This window comes from Eubalaena glacialis, chromosome 18, assembly GCF_028564815.1.
Source record: "Eubalaena glacialis isolate mEubGla1 chromosome 18, mEubGla1.1.hap2.+ XY, whole genome shotgun sequence".
Lineage (NCBI taxonomy): Eukaryota > Metazoa > Chordata > Mammalia > Artiodactyla > Balaenidae > Eubalaena > Eubalaena glacialis.
The window spans coordinates 30,215,975-30,236,135 of NC_083733.1; the positions used below are offsets into that span (position 1 = coordinate 30,215,975).

At 38.5% G+C, this 20,161-nt stretch overlaps 1 long non-coding RNA gene across 4 annotated transcripts in view; it reads left to right on the forward strand.

The window, feature by feature from the left end:
* The window catches only part of LOC133078509 (uncharacterized), a 48,419-nt gene that overhangs the window by 19,332 nt on the left and 8,926 nt on the right, over positions 1–20,161 (forward strand). For all 4 annotated transcript variants that reach the window (XR_009697889.1, XR_009697888.1, XR_009697890.1 and 1 more), the window contains one exon: positions 17,946–18,072. This is a non-coding gene — a long non-coding RNA (uncharacterized LOC133078509). The remainder of the gene's footprint in view (positions 1–17,945; positions 18,073–20,161) is intronic.

Genomic DNA, 20,161 nt, shown 5'->3' on the forward strand with positions numbered 1-20,161 from the left:
GTTGCAGCCTGAAATGTCCTTTACTGGTGGAGTGAAAGATGCAGTGGCATACACTGAACATGTATAAGTGTTTGTAAAATTCATCCTTAACCCGGGTCTTTATGAGATAGACGCATGAGATTCTGACTATGAACTATATGAGAGCTAAAACCTTGCCATAAAGTGATTTGGTAATATCCTTGGTGCTCTGACTGCCTTTTGGTGGGCTATGTGAATTTTGGACCTGGAAAGTAGAGTTAAGCTTTTCACAAACTGGGGTAAGGATGGGGACCTAGAGGATGCCCACGTCCATGGCCCAGTATACTGTCTAGAATTCACACCCGATGGGAAAAACTGCACAGCTTACTGATACCTTATCTTTGAGATAACAGAGTGGTAGACAGCATAGCAATGCATAAACTAGGCCAGTAGACATTAAAGGCAAGTATACCTGCTTCAAATGGCTCAGATGGTCATATACTCTATAAAATGCTCAAACCAAATAGCCATATAAATTAAAGTCGAAAACAGCGGGGTTACTAAAACCCTGACATCATCAGCACCAGGGAAGCAGGTAGAGGAGGCTTGCTGATGCTATGATAGCCTTTGTCACCTCCCTCTGCCCCCAAGGGGCCCCATAGAGGTCACCCTGCTACCTTATTTCCCCAAAGCCACAAATCAGGACATCTTTTGTGGCCTGACCGAACAGGACGACCTAGTAGCAAGGCTCATGCCAGCTGTGACGGGGGAACTCTGACTTGGTTCTCATCATCTTCTGGTGCTATTTGGAGTATCTTTAGATTAGCCACAGTCTCCTACTCTGAAAAATAACCAGGATGGGACATTCTTCACCCGGCAGTTTTTGCCCCCAGATGCAGTCAAAATCAATGTGTGCTTTACAGCCAGCAGTGGAGTGGTTTCCTTTACAATCTTGAACTCTTTCCCTTTCCTTATGTCTTAGAGGTCTAACTAAACACCCCCAAGAAAAGTTGGTGATATTCCCAGTATCTCGCTTCTTTTATTTATAGGACAACCAGACCAGTTGCAAATTGTATTTCAGATAAACTACAATATATTGAGCACCTACTAGGCCATTATGATGTGAAATCAAATTAGAATGGTGTGAAATATTACTAGATCCTCACCCAGATGCATAGGCTAGGTTTGTTCTCCTACAGCCTCTTCTCATGAGTGTAGTGTGTGATTATTTAGATTTTATCAAAAGGGTATAAATTAGTAATTTTATGTCTCTTTTCTTCCCATTTACCTTTGGAGATTTTCACTTTTCATTTTGAAAAGTCCATTTTGAATATATTTATCGTCAGTGTTGAAGAGGGCTAGTTTTAGTTTATTCTAATGTTATGTACTTTAGTGCTTGAATTATTTACTGTGGGTATGGTTATTGACCTATTTTATTTGTCATTTTATGACATACATATTTTCAGTGGAGACGCTTAGGCTAAGCTATATTTATTTTTACCACAGTACATTAACCATAAAACTATCTAACTACAGTAAAAAACCACGATAATCTGGAACCCTCAGGGAATAGGTTATTCAAGATAGCCAAGTTTTAAGAATGAACGTTAACTATTTGTGATGGAAACCTTTTTAAAATGGACCATACCTGTCCCTCTTATCTTGAAAAAAAGGTAGAGTCTCACTGAACTTTGATAATAACTCATGGTCTTCAGTAAGAATTGTACTGCGTGACTCAGCTCTCATTCAAGGACTTGGGTGTTCTTTTTTGTTTTTAGTTTCTCGTTGTTGTTGTTGGTTTTTAATTCTCATGGGCATTCCTTAAACCAGTCTTTCTTCAATGGCTGCCAGCTGTGTTTCTCACGTGCCCTCCTGGTAGCCTTCCCTCTGCCCTTCAATTTACTGCTTTTATACTTCTGTGGACTTGGAAACCAGGTGATGGAACTCATGAGAATATAGGCAGGCATGAGAAAGGGCTTCCGGGGACCCACTAACGGGTCAGATGCCTCAGTTGTGTATTAATAACTTGCAAGCAACCCTTGCCTCCCTGAAAACTCTTACTCCTTAGCCTGTCGGTCCTCTGCGTTCTAGCCAGCGGGTGGTAAAATGGGGCAGATCTGCTGTAATTCCTCCCCTCAACATGCTTCTCTACTCAGCAAAGCTCTGCGGAAGCTGATTCTAGCCAGGATAGGGGAGCTCTGAGCCTTGTGTCTGGGAACTAAGGCAGCTAGTTGAATACACCTTAGAAAAGAAAATCAGGTTTAAAACAGGCCTCATTTTAAGTTCATAGTTTATTAAATGATGCCTATATCATGATAATATCCTGCAAATTCTCCTTCTCTTCTTTATCCTATTGCATCTTTTTCCTTTTTTTAAAAAAATAAAATGCTAAACATACGCTCTTTGGGCTTGTAATTTATTGGGACTAAAGCGAAAGCCTTAATTCTAAAAAAGCATCTCTAGTCAAAACTGCCTAGCCCTTAATGATTCTAGTTTTTTTAATGCACGTTATTATGGATGCGTTACATATATGTTTTACTTTAGTTTCTTTGCACAAAAACAATGAAAAATTATTAAAGATGCTGGCAGGTGACCATTAGACTAGAAACGTGGTTGTCTGACATTTCCACGGTGCTTTGCAGGGTTTCATTGTGTTTTCTTATGGGATCCTCAGAACAACGCGGTGGTTATATTGTCCCCCATGTCAGAGCCAGGAGACCAGAGGTGCGGAGGTGTCCAGTGACGCGTCCAAGGTCACACTGCTGTTAGCGCTCTCAGGATTGAGCTCAGCAGCTCTGCTTCCCAGACCTGTGGGTTTTCCCCCATTAGCTCCTAAGTTATCATACTGGTGAGTAAGAGGTGAGACTTACTAGTTTACAGTGTGCAGACACATTAGTTCTCAGTGTGTAGTTGGGGCTGCCAACCCCTCCGAGTATGTGAAGTGTCAGATCTTCCAAAGCGAGAGGAGGAGAACTTGATTGGCATGTGATCCTAAGGGAGAAGTCTGTCATCTTCAACCAGCCGTCACCCTGCTGCTGCTGGAGGGCTGGAGACTGCCCGTTTGGGATCCAAGGACTGATGGTCAGTTGTGTACAATAACCTGGGGACTCTGGTACTAAATATAGTGGCATTAGATATTACTGTAGATAATTGTCCAGTGTTTTTAGAGAACCAAATATTGTTTTGTTTAGTGGTTTTGGCCACATATGAGTAGTCAGTTAATGAAATTATTATTTTTCAAAACTAGGTGCTAAAGAGTTTGGGAGTGTATACTGATCCATTTCTTAATACAAACAATATATCTGTACCACTTGTATCCAAATCACAAGTTTCCTTTATTTTTACTTCCAGATTTCAAAATATAGCTGTTTTTGAGCTGGAAAAAATTAGTCTTCGGCAAAAACAATTTGCATAACTGGATTTAATTTGTCATTTACAAACTCTATTGCTTTTTGTTTTAAGAACTGTAGATGATAGGTTATATTAAACCAATGTTCTTGAAGGTCTATTAAGATGTTACATTCCAAATAGAATAATATTTAAACATTTAACAAACTTATATTTTTCTTTTCATTTATATATGTGTGGGTGTGTATTTGCTGATGGAGTAGAGATTGCTTCCTGAGAAGTCAACCCAACCCCCAAATTCTAAAATGTTCTAATTCATTATCCATTTTAGCTTTTTAAAAATCGGAAATTTAGGCCGATCTATTTATGTTAACAGACTGGTGCTATCAAGTTAATCGTGTAATTAAAATTCATTTCTCAAAGATGTTACTAACGTCTTAGAAATATTAAAGATTTAAACCCTAAAAATTGGTATGGAAATTATTAAATTTTCCCTTCTCTCCCAGAGTGATTCATTTCACTTTCTGTGTCTTCTTCCATGAACCATAATGCTTTTGCGGAGATCACTAATTCAGTGAAACCTGTTTAGGGGATCATCTCTGTTAGAAAGACAGCTGCCAAAAAGGCATTCACTCTCCGAGTATGGACTTTAGATTATGGCCAATCAAGACTTGGAGCTGGAGGAACACCTGTCAGAGACGTTTTTCTGCAAGGAGATGGTGTCTTTAATCAGGTTTCATTGCACTTCAGAAAAAGATTCATTTTAGAATGTGGGTAAAACAGCATCTGCTTTTATGATTCATCCTCACCATCCTTTTAAAGCTGAGAAACCAATTTAGAGTTTATTTACGACATTGTTCTATGGCAGAAGGAGAAACTTCAACAAAGTGTTTAGCAAAGAAGGACTTTCCCAGATGTTTGATTTGTAACTTTCTTTCGTGAAAGAAAGCTAAAAATTTATTTTTGAACTTTTTTCCTGTGAGTATAATTGACAATAGGAATTCTTATGGATAAACTTTTAAAACTGTTTAAGCTAAATTGTGAGTATGCATCCTGAAAGCTGGGAAACTCTCCTATGTTGCATTTATATGTGAACAATGCAAAGTAGTATTGATACGGACTGGTGTTTAGAGGAACGACACTCAGCTTTCAACTCTGCTCTAATTAGAGGCACGGTTAAATACATAAAACGCAGGTACCTTCTCATATCTGCAGACTATACTGAGCATAACTATTAGAAGACAAACTTCATTTTGCAAACTATAATTTAATGGTATAACAGTGTGCAGACTGGGATATTGGTTAATTTTCAAAACATTTTATTCTACACCAATTAGCTCGGGTCCTGGAGGGCAAAATGACAAGAGGTTACTCGTTTACTATGTATTTAATTAATTGAAAAATGCTCAAATTGCTTTTACAGTTGTTATTAAAAAGTAGAATCAGTGTTGCCAGTGCTCAACCATAATTGGAACCCCAGGGAATTAAATATTTAGCACTAGTAATGTAACAGCACTTAGGACACAAATTTCTATTTTCGTAATGAAAGCTATACACTGTGAGTGCAAGCGGCTGAAACGACAGCTGTGACAAGTGAAACGGCCTGGGATATTTCAATAAGACACTTCATTGGACAGCAAGTCTTACCACATTACTCGTTTGTAAGAGATCTGCAAGTTTAATTCCCAAAAGAAACCCGTTACCCAAGTATTTAGATTTCTAATTGCACGGAGGATGAACAGTTGGGCAAATGTCTTGCCATAAGTGGCTGAAATGTATAGTGCTTTCTAAATAATCCTATATAAGTTCATGCCTTTGTCAATTTAAAAATAGCAGGACTGTCAGGGAATAAAGATCTTGTTTGTTTTAAGTTTAATTACATTTTAAGCATAAATGCTCTCAGTGTTACAATGAGAAAAGTTGGATATTAGACTCTAATGAGCTACAGTGGTGGACGGCTGGAGACCCTAAGGGATTCCCTCCGTAAATTAACTGGATAAAAGTACTTGGTTAGGATATAGTTGATGGCTGAGCTATTCTTAAAACCCAGTTATGGAGCTGTCTCTCACTCCTGTTTTCATTCCAGACAGGCCCTGTAGAGACTTTAATGGCCGCCTGTTACAACTGTTCAACTTGTCAAAATGTATTATATTACTCCACTAATAAATAGTATTAAAGGGTATTTGACTTCATTTCTCCTTTTCAGAGGAGATCAGGTTGATAAACACAACTGGCTTAGGTCGGTCTCATTTTAATTTATGTCCTCTAAGTAATATTGAAGGTCCCTGGTTTGAATTTGGCAAACATTATTTTCCCGGGGATGTAAAACTTACAAAATATTATGGACAATGGAAACAATTAATGGAGACTATTTATTATAGACTCTTTGTCTGTGAGAGATGTATGACTTTGACATGTTTAGTCCATGTTCAAAGTATTTGAAAAACCGTAGCTAAACTGACATTCTTTGAAGCATAACTCGACTAATTCCTTTGCCAATCATTCTGTCTTCTTGAAAAAAGAAAAAGTTGCAGGACTTTTTGATTTCATAATTTTCTTTTGCTTACCATTGTCTGAGTCAGTTCCTTTGAGAATTTATTCTAACTGATCATGATTTCTATTTTATTTTTTGTAATGTTTAGAATATACATGCTTATTTTTAAAAAAAGGGAGAGAAGAAGAATGTAGAAATTTATTTGATAAAGTCTCCCTTTCACCCTCTCCCCCAATCCTCCCTCTCTGGTGATCACCTTTGCTAACAGTTTGATAACATATCAAGCATTCATAACATTTTCTGTGCATATTATACACGTGCACATATAGATGTTATTTATTTATACATAGTACACATAGCGTATTTAAAGAACATAATTTGGATCACCCCATAGAAATCAGTGATTTGCTTTTTCCCCACACTTAATTTATCATAGATATTTTCCTATACTGGTGTCTAAATCTTCCTCATTCTTTTTCATAGCCAGTTGTCATTTCGTATTTTAGAGGTATAAAACTTATCTATCGCCTGTTGATGTCATTTGAAGTCACCTCCAGTTTTTCCGCTATGGCAGATAGCATTGCAGTGAACTTCTGATTGTGCTTGAGTGTGTGTGTGTTTGCAGCAGGTGTGTGTGCATCTTTGTGCACGTGTCATAAAAAGATATTGAGCTAACATTTATTGAGTGATTACTCTGTGCCAGGTGCTATTCAAAGCACTTTACATATACGGTATTAACTCATTGCATCATTACAATAAAGAGCTAAAATGTATTATAATCTATATTTTACATATAGGGAACCTGAGGCACAGAGAGGTTGAGTTGCTTGCCAAAGGCCACAGGCAGGTAATAGCGGAGCCTGGGCTCAAACGCAGGAGGTCTGGCACACCAGTCTGAGTGCTTTACCAAACCAGTGTGCCTGCAGAAATACTTTGTTTTTTCTTCTTATTTATCTTTCCTAAGTAGTGAGTTCAAATGTGGTTTCATATGTTTATTGCCATTGCATTTCTTGTTCTGAGAATTGGTCCGTTTCTGTCTTTTGCTCGTTTTTTGGTAGTGTTGTCTTCTTAGCAAATTACAACAGATCTCTATTGATAATGGCTATTGACTCTTTGTTATAGTTTATCAAAATTTTTTCTAAGCCTGTTGCTTATATTTTTACTTTGTTTTATTTTAATATTACCAAGTTTTGCTTTATGGATTGAGGTATAATGAAGCCTTTTATCAGCTGCAAGATTACAAGTATGTTTTCCTACATTTTCTTCTACTACTTTTAATTTTTTTTAAGTTTTGATCTTTCACTCAAGTGGGATTTATTTGGGTGTGCAGTGTGAGATAAAGATCAAACCTTTTGTTTCTAGTAACACCCACAGGTTACTTTTGTAATTTGTCCATTTTTTTCTCTATGGTTTGAAAGATAATCTCTGTCTAATGCTATATTACACCTATATATGTCCCTGGATTGCCAATTCTCTGGAATATTCCACTGGTCTAATCCTGCAGCGTCACACTTTTTTACCATTGTAACATAAAAGTAAGTTTAAAATCTTATAATTAAAAAGATAATCTCTATCAAATACTCAATCTTAAATTATAAAAGTTATAGATATTATAAATATTATATAATAAAATTATATATAATATAAAATTTCAAAAGATATTTTAACGTCTCATACATTTGCTTTTTCAGATGAACATTTGTATCAGCTTGCAAATTTCATTTTAAAATTCCTTTGGGATTTCTATTGGGAATAAATTGAATTTATAGATTAATTTAGGGGAAAGGATGAATCTTTCTAATCCTTACTCCCTATGATATCTCAGAATAACAGCTAATATATATTTGTTGAATGAATGAATATAGCTTTGTTTTGTTTTTGGAGATGAGGCGAGGGAGCAAATATTTGATCATTTTCTAGATGTTTTAAACATTCTTAAAAATGATCATTTCACTTAGATTTTCAATTTATCATTGTAAAGTTCTACATAATATTTTCACTTAAAAATCTTCCCCATATTTCTAAGTATGTCTGCTTTCTTAATCCAAATGTAGTTTACTTTGGTTTCTCCACTTTTTGTCTTTGTCAGACTTGACAGAGTTTTACTTTATTGGTCGTTAAGTATATTAAAAAAATTGCTTTTATTGATATGCTTTCTTTTTTACTTGTTTGATTTCCCTTTCATCTTAATTCTTCCCTTTACTTGTTTTAGTTTATATGATTGACTTTTTCCTGGGTCTTTTAGCTGAATGTGTAGTGTATTTATATTTTCTCTCTCTTAGTTTTTAATACATATTTTTAGGCTATAAATCATCCTCTAATTTCTGTTTTGGCCATGTCCAGTAGTTTTTAAATATATTCCTTTCATTGTCTTTCATAAGTGAGTAGTCCATAATTTTACACTTTTATTCTTTTTTAACCAAAGAGTTATTTTGAAAATAGCATTAAAAAATAAATGGTTAGAGCAATATTTTTCTTGGGGGGGTGGCTACGGGTAAGGAGGAGAGAGCTATCCATATATTGTTTATTTCTAGGTTTTTGGGTTTTTTTCATTATAGGTAGAGAATAGAGCCTATATGATTTCCCCTTTGGGTAATATATTGAGATTTCCTTTGTAGTCAAACAGTTAATTTTTGTAAACATTCTACAGGTTTAAAGAAATGTGCATGCTCTCTTTAGGAAAAGTATCTTAAGTCTGCTTATTAAATCAACCTTGTTAATTGTGTTTTTCAAATACTCGGCATTCTTATTTTCCATATATCTTAACCTGTCAGTCTCTAGGAGCTTGTGGTTTTCAGACATTCTCCTGTATTTCCAATAATGTGTTTATATATTTTGAGGCTTTGTTGTTTCATGGGGTAGAGGTTTGCTTCCACTGTATCTTCTCAGTAGATTGTACATTTAATTGATACAGAATTTCTCTCTTTGTTGCCTTTGATTACTAAAGGAAGCCTTTTCCCTAGTGTGGCGCTCCTTGTGATTTTTTTTTTTTTGAAGAGTCTGGGGTTATTTCACATTTTTCTTGCTTCTCCCTCTGCTCCAGCCCTCAAGCAGTGAGCCTTCCCCAGGCACATTTCTCCTTCCGTTTGGTGAGCAATTCTCAGCAGCAAACACTGGTGCTACAACCCACTGTACCTATGGGTGAGGGTGGGTGAGTGTGGAGAAAGGCTGGCACTAGGGTGGGCCAAGGGAGGCCCAGAGGGTGCAAAATTGGTCACTGTCAGTGTCTGCAAAGTCAGGCGGACCTTGCATGCTGCTGAGAGTGAGTGCCTTCCTGAATTTGGCACTCTAGGGGCCTCACCTGCCTCCCCAGAGTCCCAGTCCTGCTAACAGAATCCATTGTTCTCCAGGTGGGCCTTTCAGTGATCTTGAGAGATTGCCCATCACTCACTCTGGGTCTTTCATATCTGTCATCTCTGAGTTTGCTCTTTCATCACTCCACTGAGAAGGACGACCTTCATTTCCATAGTAGCTATTCCTATACCTGTTTGGATTGTGGTTTACTCTGGTATTTCTGTTAATCTATTCCTGTCTTTTTAATTTTTATTTTCGTCAGGGTAACAATGATGAATTAGTTAACAATGAAATAACCCTAAAAAAAAAAAGGAAGGTCTTTACCTTGCCCTTCTTCACTCCCATTCTACTCATCAGAGATAACCCTTGAAAAATTTCTAGCTGTTTCTTCTATTATTTGCCTTCACATTTCTAAATAATATGATTTCTGCTTTGCTTACCACTTATAGGAATGCTTTATTGACTTCCACTCGTGACATATGAGTTTATGGCTTTGTTACTTTACCATCCCCATTGCTCCAAAACTTCATTCTCCCAATATAATTTTTGGCTAAATTTGGTTTTTACTGCTGGGAAAAATAGTGTACTTATACTTCCCTAATCATTTAAACTTTTTTTTCTTGAAGCTAATAATGGACTTGTTTCTATATTTGATTAGTTTCCATGTGTTGCATCAAACCCATTATTCACTATCAACAGTTTCTAAGCAGTTATATCTATCAGATAATAATTTATCAATTCTCTTTTAGTTATTTAGTTTTTCTTTTCTAGGGAACTCTCTCTGAAAACGTTTCTTTCTCCTTCTCCAGTTTGGATCGATTGCTTTCTTGCTTTGCCACCTGGTTGTCATCCTGAAACTTATCTTTATGTTTTCCTGTGTTGGAGTCTGTGTTTTCTCTTGTTTTATGTCTTCTTCTTTCTTGCTTGTCATTTTCATGGAGCACATCCTTCCACAGCTTTCTACAGAAATATGGATGGAAGTAAAATATTTTCATGTGAAAATGTCTTTATTGGAGGTGTCACACTTTTCCAAGAGCTCTGTCTTATACTCTGATTGCTCCTGTTCTTTAACTGCCTGTTCTTGTTTCATCAATATAGTATCTTCTCTTATTTCTCTGAGGTTGTTAATAACTTGATTTTAAGCACTGTTTCCTTTTGTGCTCTGCATGGTCTCAAGTTTCCTCCAGATCCCATTTTTCTGTAAAATTAGGTCTTTCTCTTTCATGTTGGAGAATCTCCTCAAATGTCTTGTAGTCATTAGCTATAATATTTAAGAAAAAGGTGCTCAAAAGCTGATGGAAGCTCTGTGCTCATCTGTGGAGCTTGTTGGTGGATGAATTTCACTGTTGGATGATCAAGTGGCAAGGCATCCTTGGCTCTGGGGGACCCTTGAACTTCTGGATCTGAAAGTCTCCCTTTCCTTAGGCTTGGGTCTCAAGAGATGAACCTTCCAATCTCCTCTTTGGGAGGTATGATTTAGTGGCTGACTTTCTGAAAGCAGGGAGGAGGAAGGGCCCAGGGAGCTCTCCGTTCAGTACAACTTTTTTAAACCCTGCACCTTATTGCAGCCCTTCTCTCTGCCTGGTATCTTTGAGTCTGGAGCCTCTAATTTAATGTCTCCTGCCCCCAACAGTTGCCTGAATACATATGAGAGGGGAGGAGATCTGGGAGTCTGACTGCTGTGTACACAGACTTGGAGCCTATCTCCACCTTAACCCTCAGCCCCCATGCTTCACCATACCTGTTTCCTCCCATTCCTGAGCCTTTAGGTGTCATGGGCTTCATTCTCATTTTTGCTCCCCTTTGCAGAATTTAGCTTCTAGCTTCCTTTGCTCTTTAAAGCCAACTTATCACTCTCCACCCACTCTCCACTTTTGAAAATTGTTTTGATGTCTTTGAAGCTGACTTTGATATCTTTCGTGCAGTGATGTCTTCATTCTCTCTTTTTCCTTACGTACTGGTGTCCTCTTTGCCTGGAACCCTTGTCTCTTCCTTCGCTTTACCGTTACCTCCTTAGAAAGCCGCTCCTGGGTCTCCATTTTCTCCCTCTTGTTTTGTCTCTTGGTCTCTCTAGGCTGCAAGCTCTATCTTTTATCACTCTTTACTCAAATCCTGGCACCTGCTTGATACTTACTTGTTGAGTGAATAAACAAAGCAGAGCTAGGTTGTTCTAGACTGAAAGAAGTGTGACGTTTTCCTTCTGCCTGGCCTGGAGGAAGCTGCCATCAGAAGCACCCAACATTGCCTTTAAAGTGCCAGATCTGGGACCACATACTGCTTTACGAGGGAGTGAAGTTGGGATCCATGCAGAGAGGAAGATTATGTCTGCTCCTCACTCCCCCACATCTGTGTTCCAGCTGTGATGACTTAAGCCCTGTCCCTTTTGGAGAAAAGTGTGTAGATCAGTGCTCTGGGGTTGGGACTTGATTCATAATGTTAATAATGACAACACACATATATTGAGCATCTCCTATGTGCCGGGCACCATACTGCGTATGCAACATGCATAATCTCATTTAATTCCCATCTGGGGTAGATTATCCCTATTATTTCTGTTTTTATAAGTGAGGAGACTGAGACTTAGAGAAGATGAGTAACTCACTCAAGTCCATGGGATTCATGAATGAGAGAACTAAAACTTGGATCCAGGTCTGTCTGATGTGAAAGCTTCTGCTGGTATAGTCATGTTCTACTGGTTTCCGTGATGTTTTCCTCCCTCTACATTTAAGCATCACAGAATCACTGGCTGGAGTCATGACATCTCAGAGGAAGAAAAGATCATAGAGGTCATCTATTTGGTCCAACTCCTGTTGGCACTGAGGAGAAAATGTAAGCCTGACATTTCCAGCCACGCATCATTTGCACGGTGAGCACTGCATTTAGCATTGATGCCTCACAGGAAACAGTAGGATCAGAATCTGTAGCTAACCAAGGCAAAGAAGGGCACAAAAGCTGGCCCCAGATCATTTTTGGCAAGTGCACATAGCCCTCTGTCCACAGGGTGAATGAAGCTATACACCAGAGTAACTTAAGTAAGTACAGTGCTTATCCTGAGAAAGGCACCTTGGGAATCTACTCTGACATAGATTTCCTTCTGACTTATAGTTGATATAAAACACCTAATATTCCATTGGTCAGCTTTCCAAATCCCCTCTGCCACTGGGCTTTGTGTTAAATACAACACACGCGGCCTGAGACTGCAGACTCAGAGGACAATGTGGAATAAAAACGGCAGGACATGATTCCAAGATTCACTATACGATACAAATTTTGGGCTAAAATCACAGGATATTTCTCCCCACCCTTCCCTCCAAGTTCACCTACTCCCATAGTTCCTTAGGTTTGCAAAGATTTGAAGGAAAGGGGATTACCACTGAAGTAAGTAGATTTCAAGTCCTGGTGATGTTTTTCTAGCTGCCACATGTGGCCCAGTGTTAAGTAGCTGAACATTTCTGCTTGCTGGCAGCCAAAGTCAGCCCTCACCTCCTATGGAGCTCTTTCTGACTTCAAAAAGCATTCCACAGGGTTGCAGAGAAGAGGAAATGTGGGAGAAGGTTACCACTTACGCTGCCTGAATTCATTTTCCATCTTTGTGCTTTCTGGTTATTAAAGCCATGCAGGAGACAACAGAAGGGCAGAGGAATTTGAGGGCTTCTTCAGATAAGGTGCTAGAAACCCCGATATTTGAATGAGAGATTGCATTCTCCTAGAAGCAACTTTTTAAAAAAGCATAACTAAATGTAATTTCCATTGGGAAAGGTTCCTGTAACAGATGTGCAAAGTATGCTGAATCAGTTAAGGGATCCCTTGCTATATATGAAAGCTCATCTCTTTGCATCTTTCAGGGAAAAAAACCCAGTCATTTGGAATGTTTTCCACAGTATAGCAATTCTGCTGGTGGCAAGCAAAGCCAGCCCAAGAAGGCACTGCTTACAGAATGGCATAAGAAGCATGTCATTTACAAACCCTCGCTGTGCATAGCTGGAAAGCAGGAATGAGGCTGGAATAAATATAAGCTGGACACTCCCTGATGGGGGACATCTTAACAGCAGCTACCCTGTTGAATTTTTGAAAACAAATTTGTTTTGCCTGTTAGAATTTCTTAAAGCTTGAAGAGGACTTTAAAGTCTTCTAGATCATTTCGACATTGAAAATACACCAACATAATTCTTATTTTGTTCTACTTTATATTTTGAATGAAATTTTAAAATAATAATTGATTTTTTTTAATTTGCAAACTTTTGGCAGAACTCATAACACAGTACAATAAATTGCTGCATGAGCCAACCTCCTCCAACCAATTTAATGAGATGTGAGCAAAATTTGTTAGATCAAATGAACAGTAATAGGCTGATTTTTATTTTCAAATGTAGTCAGTCAACAGATACTTACTGGACATACCTGCATGTAAGGAACTGTGTGAGACCCTATAGGCATCACATGTTTAGGACACAATGACTAACTTAGAACATTAGACATCTTCTGTTTTCCTTCTGCAGTGATACATATTTATTTTTTATTATTTTTATTGGAGTATGGTTGATTTACAATGTTGTGTTACTTTCTGCTGTACAGCAAAGTGAGTCAGTTATACATATACATATATCCACTCTTTTTTAAAATTCTTTTCCCATATAGGCCATTACAGAGTATTGAGTAGAGTTCCCTGTGCTATACAGTAGGTCCTTATTAGTTATCTATTTTATATATAGTAGTGTGTATATGTCAATCCTAATCTCCCAATTTATCCCTCCCTGGCTTTCCCCCCTGGTAACCATAAGTTTGTTTTCTACATCTGTGACTCTGTTTCTGTTTTGTAAATAAGTTAATTTGTACCTTTTTTTTTTTTTTAGATTCCACATATAAGCGAGATGTCATATATTTGTCTTTCTCTGTCTGACTTCACTCAGTATGACAATCTCTAGGTCCATCCATGTTGCTGCAAATGGCATTATTTTGTTCTTTTTTATGGCCGAGTAATATTCCATTGTATATATGTACTACATCTTCTTTATCCATTCCTCTGTTGATGGACATTTAGGTTGCTTCCATGACCTGGCTATTGTAAATAGTGCTGCAATGAGCATTGGGGTGCATGTATCTTTTCGAATTATGGTTTTCTTTGGATAGATGCCTAGGAGTGGGATTGCTTTATCATATGGTACCTCTGTTTTTAGTTTTTTAAGGAAGCTCATATTGAGTGTGGACTATGAATTGGTTGTGATGATCTTGAGGAGGAAGGGGGCAGGGCCCTCTCAGCAGCACCTGCCCTTTGGTGCTGAACCTGACTTGAGTCGGTCTCTCTGTCACTCTGGGTTTCTGTCTCTCTCTCCCTCTGGGTTTCTGTCTCTCTCTCCTCTGTCTAACCCACAGGGTGGACTGTGTTTGGAGTGGAGCTGGAGGTTTCTCTGTGTGAAGCTAATTGGCCCATTTGGGGCTTAAACCCAGATTCTTAGACCTCTTAGTACCTTACTGTAGACAACTGGGCTTGGAACTTTGGATGCAAATGCTAATTGTTGATCATTAGGAATGACTTTCTCCATTGGGGTCCCAGAGGAGACAGGGGGGCTGGCTGGCTGCTGCATCAGCCCTGACTCACACAGTGAGAGCTTTGGTCCTCTGTGTAGAAACAAATGAAGTTCAGGCATTGCAGGGCCAGTATGTCCCTCTAACATTCCAGGGGACGACACATCCCATGACCTGGCCTCCTCCACGAGAACATGCATTCATCAGGAGTTAAGTTAAACAGTACCTAGAGATTGATGCAGATGTGTGAGCCACACGCCTATTTTTTGGTGGTAACCTAAAGGCTACCCTGGTGACTTTTTGAGGAAAGACTGTCTTCCTCTTCTCTGAGTCGATGGATTTGTTGGCTTGAGTTTTAGAGCAACCCGAACAGTGATTAGGCTAATGGCCTTTGTTGGCTCAAGGCAGTGTTCTCCTTATGTTCTTAAATAATAAAGCTTAAACATCCCAAGAAATAGATGTATAAAGAAAAACATTTACTTTTTAGTGAATTCAAAATTGCTGACTTACGGTATTGAAATACATCCAATATGCACAATAGCCTGAATCTCTGATAGGCCTTAAATTTAAAAGATGGATGTCAGAAGGACCCATCAGTCAATGTCCAGATCTAGGATGTAACTATCTTTCTCCCCATGTTCAAACAGCCATTCCTCAGCTACCCTGGCACTCTTTCCCAAGCCCAGATGTGTCATTGGAACCTTTCCTCAACACAAGTTTAAGTCAAGGAATTGGAATTGGCCCTTGAGATGACATTTATAGACCAGCTCTGATCTAGGTAGCTTCATTCAAGGAAATTTCAGAGTTCTACTTTTTTTGCTCTACACTGGTTTATGTTTGGATATTCTCACTCTCCTTTTGTCATGACTTTTGTGTATTTCTGTCCAAATGGCATCAGTTTCCAACCTGGACTTAACTACATGTGCTGCCTTGTAGTTACATGGGTACCAGGAAGGAAAGGAACTTTCCAAAGTCACATGCAGTTTTACATCATAATATGATGCCATATAATAGTAAATGACTTTTAACCAGTGTTAAGTAGACTGTATTAGTTTGAAGAGTGAACTGTATTCAGTCTTTTAATTAAGGTTTCATGAAATGTCTATTGTTTGGAAAAGAAGCATTTTTTTCAGATAATGTACCTTAGGATACATGTCCCTTAAGCCAAAACAAAGGCTGTGAGTGTGTGTGTGTGTGTGTGTGTGTGTGTGTGTATTCATAACTGAACTAATAGTAAAACCATTTATTGAGCACTTACTATTTGCCAGATACTATGATAGTCATTTTAAATGTGTTTGTATTATTTTGCAGGGCTGCCATAACAAAATACAAAAACTGAGTAGCTTCAACAAGAGTAATTTATTTTTTCATACTTCTGGAGGCTGGGAGTCCAAGATCAAGGTGTTGGCAGGTTTGGTTTCATCTGAGGCCTCTCTCCTTGGCTTGCAGATGGCTGCCTACTTGCTGTGTCCTCACATGGCCTGTCCTCTGTGTGTGAGCATCCTTGGTGCCTTTGTCGCCTTATAAGGACACTAGTTAGATTGGATTAGGGCCCACCCTAATGGCCTCATTTTAATTTAATCACCTCTTTAAAGGCCCTATCTCCTCACATTTTGAGGTACTGGAGATTAGGGCTTCAACATATAAATTTAGGATGGGGGAGAAGGAGACACATTCAGCTCATAACAGTGTTGAATCCTCACCACAATTTTTGTAATAAGGGTACTATCATTATCTCCATTTTAAAGATAAAGAAACAGAGGTTCATAGAAGCTGAGTCACTGGCCTGATGACTTCCATGTAGCAAGCCAAGCATACCATTTACATGCTCTGTATTTCTTTTTCAGTGTGTGTGTCAGAGATATCATCTAGCTTATGAAGTGAGTTTGAAGAGGCCCATTGAAATTTCTGGATTCCTTTAAAAGGAGGTGTATGTAGCCATGTTGCTAAAGGAGCTTCTGCCACTTAGCAGCTGTGTGACCTCTGGCAGGTTACTTTACCTCTCTGGCCTTTGGTTTTCTCATCTATAAAATGGGGGTGTTAATCGTACCTACCTGAGAGGGCTGTTATGAGGAGGATGTGAGATAATCCATATAAAATCTTTATAACAATGTCTGTACGTAGAGGTATTAAGTAGATGTTAGTAGCTATTATTATATATGATTATTGTTATTCTGAGAAAGATACATTTTCAGAATGGGACAAAGTGATTACTATCATTCCATTTTAACATTTGAAAGTGTTATTACATGCTGGTTGTTTGGATCTACATATTACCATAGTTTTAAATATTATCATTTTCAATAAATTGTGTCATTTCACATTGGCAGTATGTCAGAGGGTGGTGTAACATGTCAAAAGGGATTTAATTCATTGGCTGTGTGTCATAAATGTGACACTGCACTGAGAATCAGACCGACAGTACCTGTTTTTAACACATGTTGGACACACCGGCAGGGTTTCCTTGGAGTTAGGAGTCACTCTGAGCTGTTGCAGCACCAGTTTTCTGGGGAGCCCTGAAAGACCATAAGAGATTATTCCCTAAAAACCAATTTTCAAGTGGCCCCATTGCAAAATGGCTCTGCAATTACTCTGTCATGCAGAGGCCTAAACTGGGCACATGGAATGCTGCAGACAGAGTTCCATGAGAGCCCTGCTGGCCCGCTGGACGCTGCACGGCTGCCATGGTCTTCCCTTGCTGGGTTGCACTCTCATGGGTGCCAGCCCCCTGGAGCAGTGCTCCTTGAAGTTGCTTCCAGACATCCAATATTGCAGGTCATGCTGCACTGCAGGGCCTCATCCATCTAGTCTAAGGTACTTTTGCAAGTATTTTTCTAGATTAAATTCCTAGCAGTGGAGTTGCTGGGCTGGAAGTTATGTCTATTCACAATTTTGATGGATATTTCCAGACTGACCTTCAAAACAGTTGAACCAGTACATTCTTACCCACAGTGGGTGAGTGTGCCTATTTGATATTATCAAATATTTTCATTTTGGCCAACATGATAGGTAAGATCCATTCTTCCACAATTGCTTTGATTTGTATGTCTTTAATTATGAATATGATTGAGCACCATTTCATCCATTTGTTCCCTGTTTGTATTTTTTACTTCTGCGTGTGAATTGCCTATTCATATCCTTTGCCCGCTTTTCCACTGGGTGTGTCTTTTTCCAAGTGAATTATATAGACCCATTGTCAATTAAGGAAACGAGCCCTTAAGGCAAATATTTTCCCCACTTTACCCTTTGTCTTTTGTCTTTGTTTACAGTATTTCGGCCCATCCTAAGTTTTTAAATTTACGTTTTTAAATTTCTCAACACCCAGGAAATTTGTGGAGAGTTGGACTAAATCTCAAGATCCCTTCAAGTCTAAAGAAGATTCTACAAATACTAACAACCACGAAATGAAAGGAACGCAAGTCCAGTGGTGGATTTTTTGCAGACTTTAGCAGGTGGGTGAAAGCCACTTCTGTTGTCTAGGCCTTTCCAAGGATTCTGTCGTCTCTCCTGTAAAATACTCTACTCTGCATTGTAGCAGCTGAACAGTTGACATTACAATCAAGATATGATTTTTAAAATGTTTTTATTAGTGTTATAAAAGTCATATGGTTCACTACAGTGATTGAATTTTTAAAATCCAGGCTCTGGCACCATGCCTACCCTTCAGGAATGTGCTGGATGAGTCTACCAATGTTTGTGGTAAGGCAACGTGATTCATGAAAGGATGAACCTCCCTAGAAGGCTTGGTGAGCTCAAGGATGCTCTGACACTTCTTCAGGGGGAGGAAAAGAAAGTAAGAACTTTGAATGCAGACACTAAATGACTTGGAGATAGCTTTCAATAATGTATGATATAGTTTTAAACTTTTTGGAAAATATGGATCCTCCTTAAACTATTAAGGTAAACTCAATCATCTAAATTAGAGAGCTTCTCAAAACCTTGATGTGCATATGAATCACTTGGGGATCTTGTCTGAATGCAAATTCTGTGATTGGGTGGGGGGCTCGGGTAGGACTGAGATTCTGCATTTCTAGCAAGCTGCTCCTCCCCAGACCTCGCAGTAGCCAGGCTCTATAATACAACTCTCCTGAACGCATTCCCCTACTTGTGGTACTATATGCGCATATACACATGCTTTCTATATATCTTTATATTCCTGCTTTCTAAAACATTAATTGGGAAATAGGCCATCGTTACAGAAACCGCAATGTGCTTCATGGAAAAAACATTGGGTACCAAGGCAAAACATTGACAAATTGATACTTTCTTGCTTGGTCATGCCTGATTTAAGGAAATGAAGCCAAAATAGGCTATGTGAATTGGAAATTGACTTCAACCACATTTAAATTATTCTCTTTTAAAATATTAGCAGTTGAGTGTGTAAACCAATATTTATTTTCTAATCAAAGGTTTGTGGCAAATGGTTGATAAATGAAAGAAGTGAGGGAAGAATGCTTTGAAACGCTTCTAGTAATAGAAATGGAAATAGGATATTTTATTTCTTTAAATGGCAGACACAGGCCTCAACTAAAATTCATCCTGCTCTAGGAAAAGGAAATTATATGAAAAACTGATCATAGTATAAAAGCACAGGCCGGCACCTCTCTGCCAGCGATCATAATAAGTATTTTTTTGGGGGAAAAAAGTTGAAGATCCAGCTACATTAAGGGAGAATCTATTAACAGAGTAATTGTATAGAGAGGATCCCTTAAGAAAAGCTTCCAAAATTCCATTATCTTAACTGTCACTCGCCACTTTGAGTTGTCTTGGAGCTGTGTGTTTTCATGAATTACCAGAGCTGTTTGTTTTTTCCTTTATCAGTCATCACCCTGTCAGCCGGGCCATTCATAACAACTTGTGGCAGCTCCTCAGGAGAGTTCAGAGCTTGAATAGGACCCTATCAACTCTCACACCTCATTGTGTGAAACTGTTTACCAGCATTGCCTTTTTCTGTAAATATTACAAGCAGAGCCCTGAAAGTTGAGATGTGTGAAAACAAAATGGACAAATCTTGTAGCAGTTGGCTGAGATGGCAGATGGGGGGGTGACTGAGAATTTGCAAGTCCTTGTGTTTCCTTTATTCGGCTGAATACTGCCTAGTCACTGGGCTTGCATACACATTGCATACGCATTCTCGTGTATGCTTGTTAATTAGACAATATTTAATTTGACTTAACATTTGTGTCAGTTTGGTGAAAGTGAGACTTTGTAATTAGGGAGTACGGACCGGGTTTCTGTCACAGTTCTACTCACTTACCCTGATTTAATGCCCCCTTTTCCAGTGTATTGTCACACTTGGTGTGCTGAGTTCCCCCACTGTCTTTTATGCTTGACTAGTAACAAGGAGGCCCACATTATACAACCACCAGCAAATGGACTCTGTCTCCTGGACTTAACAGCCTGAAGTTTCTGCCAGATTCACCCATCAGAAATAATTTCTTACTTAAAGCAAATGTCAACAATTCTCTATTGAAGCTAATATCATGAACTTGCAAATGGGTATGATTTTTTTGTTCTCTATTTTTATTGAAGTTATATATG